The sequence below is a fragment of the Calidris pugnax genome, unplaced genomic scaffold (assembly GCF_001431845.1).
Source record: "Calidris pugnax isolate Ruff unplaced genomic scaffold, ASM143184v1 scaffold580, whole genome shotgun sequence".
NCBI lineage: Eukaryota > Metazoa > Chordata > Aves > Charadriiformes > Scolopacidae > Calidris > Calidris pugnax.
In genome coordinates, this window is record NW_015091325.1 from 150,496 (window position 1) to 155,696 (window position 5,201).

A 5,201-nucleotide genomic window follows, 5' to 3' on the forward strand; every position below is an offset into this window, starting at 1 on the left:
GGGGTGAGGGATTTGGGGATCGCCGGCGGGATGAGCAGGGAAACCGCGTGGCGGGTGTGTTTGGGCAAACAGGGAAATTAATCCCGGTTAATTAGCAAATTGGCTTCGTTACCTCCTGGTAACCCCAGTGTGAGCCGAGGGAGGCTCCACCGTTCTTTGGTTCCTGTTTTTTTGGGGGGGTTTTTTGGGGGGAGGTGGGGGCTCTTGGCACACCAGAAGGTGCCGGGAGGGAGAGAGGGTCCGGTGGATCCGGCAGAGTGCGGCGAGGCGCCCGCCGGGCAGGGAAAAAGCCGAGTCCTTCCCACGTGTGCCGCGTGTGCCGGCGGGATGCCGGCGGGAAGGGAGGCCCCCGAGCCGCCCTGCTGGAATTTTCTCCCCCCCACCCACCCCTCGCCGTTCCCGCCTTCCCGCCGATGCCGGATGCCGCGGGACGGGACACGCCGGGACCTGCCCGGTATCCCTGACTCCCTCCCTCCGAGGGACCACGGCACCGGGAGCCCATCGCCCGCCACCCCGCGCTGGCACTTCTCCTCTCCTAAGTGCTTTGCAAACATTAACTAATTAATCCTAATTAACTCATTACCTAATTAGAACCAAACGGCCCTCCCATTTCCAGGGAGAAGGGAAATCCGTGCGCCTTCATTTCCCCTCCAACACCCCAAAATCTCCGTCGGCTTCACGCCAGCGCTGGTGCCCAGCCCTTCCAATCGCTGCGAATCCGGGGTGAAAAACCCACTTTATGGGTTTGCTAACCCTGAGAAGCTGGGAATGAGGATTTTCACCCTCCGGCCCACTGGGAACACCAGCATCACAGATGCTCATGGTGGCCACACGTCGCACGGGAACCTCCTCCGGGGCAGGCGACGGATGCTTCCACCAGCTTTTCATGGAAAATGAGGGGTTTCTTGTGAAGAAACCAAGCAGGCGGGCGGGATGGAGGAGTTTTGGAGAGGCATTTCCCAAAGGATTTCCTTCTCAGTGTTCCCAAAGACAGGGACAAAGGCGTTGGGGACACCAAAAAAGTGGACAGGAGCCCTGCATCGGCCCTTGGGGACATTCCAACGGGGACATCCCAGGTGGCCCTCCATAACCATCTCCCTTTCTCCACCGAGCCAACCGGAGGGGTTTTACAGAGCACCGGTGCCGGATCCGGCTTCCCGGTGATGCCGAGATGGGAAGGAGCTGCCGTGGCGGGGGGAAGGCGCAGGTGTAGCGGCCCCGCGGCTCTGCCGAAACCCCCGCGGCGGTGATTTATGGTCGTGATTTACCTCCGCTCCCGCCTTCCCCTCCTGTTAATCGCGGTCAGATCTATCCCGGGGGCAAAACCAGCCTTGGAACCATATTATTTATTTTTTTTTTTTCGGAAGGCGAGCGCTTATTTTCCTCCATTTTGCAGCCCAGGATGGAGACGGGCACGGTTTTATTATTATTTTAATTTTCTTTTTTTAATCCCCGCATACCAGCCACCTCCCCAGGAAAGGGGCCCCTTTCCCACACCCAAGATTAAATCCACCCAACGTAGGGTCAGGGAAAAAAAACAACCCTGAAGCGTCGCTTATCTCAGCCAGTCTCCACAAGGAGGGTCCCAGGAGATGTCCACCAACCCTTGATAGACCCCCCCTGAGGTCTGGGGTTGAACCACACCGTGTCCTCCCGCCGCAGATTTGGGGTTGGACAACGCCCCCCACCCACCCCTCACCCCTCGCCGCAGAAGTCAGGAATCACCTAAAATGGTGCAGAGGTTTAAAACCACCAGTTTCATAATCACAGCAAGAAAAAAAAAAAAAATCCCAGCAGCTGAAAGCCCCGGCGTCTGCGGGAGGAAGCGAAAGCACCGATGAAAATAAACCCAACGAGAGGGAACTTGGCGACATCAGGCATGGACACCAGTGGCTTAAGGGACACCAGGGAAGCTCTGGGATGTTCCAGTCCCTCCTGATGTCCCGTTTTGGGGTAGCACCATGGTTGAGCGGCAACTGCTAGGTGTCAACATCTGAAAATCAGATAAAAGGGGAGTTTTCGCGCTTGTTGGCTCAGGTTCTCATTTGAGTCATGGATAATTAATGGACCTGGGGACCTTCCAAGATGGGGAAATGTTGGGCGATGGGGGGAACCCAAGCCACCTAGCTGGTGGTGGTGCTAAAGAAGCAGTGGGGATTTGGGTAGGGGACATGAACAGATCTGACAGGTCACCAGGGGGGTGACACCACCTCTGGCCCAGCACCATTGCCTTAGCCAGGACCTTCCCAACGTCTTCGTGCTCCTCTACTCACCCAGGGAGGCTGCAGATAAATGCCCACACCTTGGTGGAGACCTCTTGGAAGCTCATCCCAAACCATGAGACTCCTAGGACAGATACGGATGGATACTCACACCTCAGTGGAGACCTCTTGAAATCTTCCCCAAACCATGAGATGCCCAGGGTAGTTGTAGTTGGATGTCCACACCTTGGTGGAGACCCCTTGGAAGCTCATGCCATGCCATCCCATTCCATTCCATTCCATCCCATCCCAACCCATCCCATCCCAACCCATCCATGACCTTCCCCGCTCCCCACCTCTCTCTTGGAGGCATCGTTTGGGTTTGCCAATTATGGTTCCCCCTGTTCAGGCCATCCTTCTCCTCTCCATCACCCTCCGTGATGCAGCGTTTTGGGAAAGCGTGAAAAATATCCCCATTTTGGGGTTTTCTTAAAATTATTTTTAATTTGGAAACTCAGAAGCACCATCACTCCCTGGACCTTGGGGAAGAAGAAAGGGAACTGAGTAGGTTTTGCCCCCTGCCCCTTTTCCTTCCCCTGTGGGAAGCTGTATCTGCCAATTTTGGGATGAGAGGCTGAGATGGGGGACACATGGACAAAATAATGAAAAAACAGAGAAATACATTTAAATTTTAAAATAAAAGGACACTCCCTGAAAAGGATGAGAAGAGGAGAAAGCAAATGGGAAGGCTTGAGAGGCTGCCATTCCTGGGGGCTGCAGAGACCCACAGAGAGGGTAGGGAGACACCAAGATGGGGTCAAGACCCTGAGAGGGGCTGGGGAGCCCCCAGGGAAATAAAGGGGACCCTCAGGGGGCTGAGGGAGGACTTGGGGGGGAGGGCTATGGAGAACCCCCAAAGGTGGGGCGTGAGACCCCAAGGAAGGCTATGGGGCTGGAGAGGCAGAGAATGAGGCTGAGGGGAACCAGGGGGGCTGAGGAGATTTCTGGGGTTTGAGGAGACTGAGGGCAACTTGGGGGGGTGCTGAAGAGATTTGGGGGTGGGCTGAGGAGAACCAGGAAGCTGAGGGAATCCAGAGGGGGCCTGAGGAGAATTGGGGAGGCTGGGGAGACCAAGGGGACCTGGGGGAGGCAAACTGAGAGAGCTGAGGGGATTCAGCTGGGGTGAGGAGCTTTTGGGGGACTGAGGAGAACCACGGGATTGAGGGGTGCTGAGGAGACTTGGGGTGGCTGAGGGGACCTGGGGGAGCTGAGGGGATCCAGGGGGGCTGGGGAGAACTGGGTGGGGGCTGAGGAGAATGAGGGGATTGAGGGAAGCTGAGGAGAATTGGGCTGGCAGATGGGACCTGGGTGGTCTGAGAAGATTTGGGGGAGCTAAGGAGACTGAGAGGATCCAGGGAAGCTGAGGGGACCTGGGGAGGCCAAGGAGATCCAGTGGGGGTGAGAAGACTGAGGGGATTCAGGGAAGCTGAGGAGAATTGGGGTGTCTGAGGGGACCTGGAGGAGCTGAGGGCATCCAGGGGGGCTGGGGAGATTTTGGGGGGGCCGAGGAGATCCAGGTGGGCTGGGGAGACCTGGGAGTGGCTGAGGGAGCCCAGGAGGTGTGAGGAGATTTGGGGAGTCTGAGGAGATTTGTGGGGTCTGAGGAAACTGAGGGGATCCAGGAGGATTGAGGAGACTTGGGTGGGCCAAGGGGAATGAGGGGGTCTGAGGAGAACCGGGGGTACTGAGGAGATCTTGGGGGGGCTGAGATATGGGGGGGGTGTCTGAGGAGACTGAGAGGACTTGGGGAAACTGAGGAGAATTGGAGTGGCTGAGGGGACCTTGGCGGGGGTGTGTGCTGAGGATAATTGGGGGCCTGAGGGGACCCAGATGGGCTGAGATCTGGCGAGCTTGAAGGATGGTTGAGGAAAACTGGGGTGGCTGAGGGGAATGGGGGGTACTGAGGAGAACCAGGGGGGTTGAAGGGATTCAGGGGGGCTGAGGAGACTGAGAGGATTTGGGGAAGCTGAGGAGAACTGGGGTGGCTGAGGGGAGCTGGGGGGGGCTGAGGAGACTGAGGAGATTCAGGGAAGCTGAGGAGAACTGAGATGGCTGAGGGGACCCGGGGGAGGGGGCAAGGAGATCCAAGGGGGCTTGAGGAGCCCTCGCAGGGCTGAGGGGAATGGGGGGTACTGAAGAGAGCCAGGGGGGTTAAGGGGATTCAGGGGGGCTGAGGAGACGGAGAGGATTTGGGGAAGCTGAGGAGAACTTGGGTGGCTGAGGGGATCCAAGGCGGGCTGAGGAGAATTGGGGGGGCTGAAGAGACTGAGGGGATCCAGGGGTTCTGAGGAGAATTGGGGTGGCGGAGGGTACCTGGGTGGTCTGAGGGAAATGAGGGGGTCTGAGAAGATTTGGGAGGGCTGAGGAGATTTGAGGGGGCTGAGGAGACTGAGGGGATCCAGGGAAGCTGAGGGGACCTGGGAAGGCCAAGGCGATCCAGTGGGGCTGAGGAGACAGGGGATTCAGGGAAACTGAGGAGAATTGGGGTGTCTGAGGGGACCTGGAGGAGCTGAGAGTATCCAGGGGGGCTGGGGAGATTCTGGGGGACCTGAGGAGATCCAGGTGGGCTGAGGAGACCTGGGAGTGGCTGAGGGAGCCTGGGAGGTGTGAGGAGATTTGGGGAGTCTAAGGAGATTTAGAGTGTTTGAGGAGACTGAGGGGACCAAGGGGGACTGAGGGGACTTGGGTGGGCCAAGGGGAATGAGGGGGTCTGAGGAGAACCGGGGGTACTGAGGAGATCTGGGGGGGCTAAGGAGATTTGGGGGGTGGTCTGAAGAGACTGAGAGGACTTGGGGAAACTGAGGAGAATTGGAGGTCTGAGGGGACCCAGTTGGGCCTGAGATTTGGGGAGCCTAAGGGGAGCTGAGGAGAAGCAGGATGGCTGAGGAGCCCTCGGGGGGCTGAGGGGAATGGGGGGTACCGAGGAGAACCAGGGGGGTT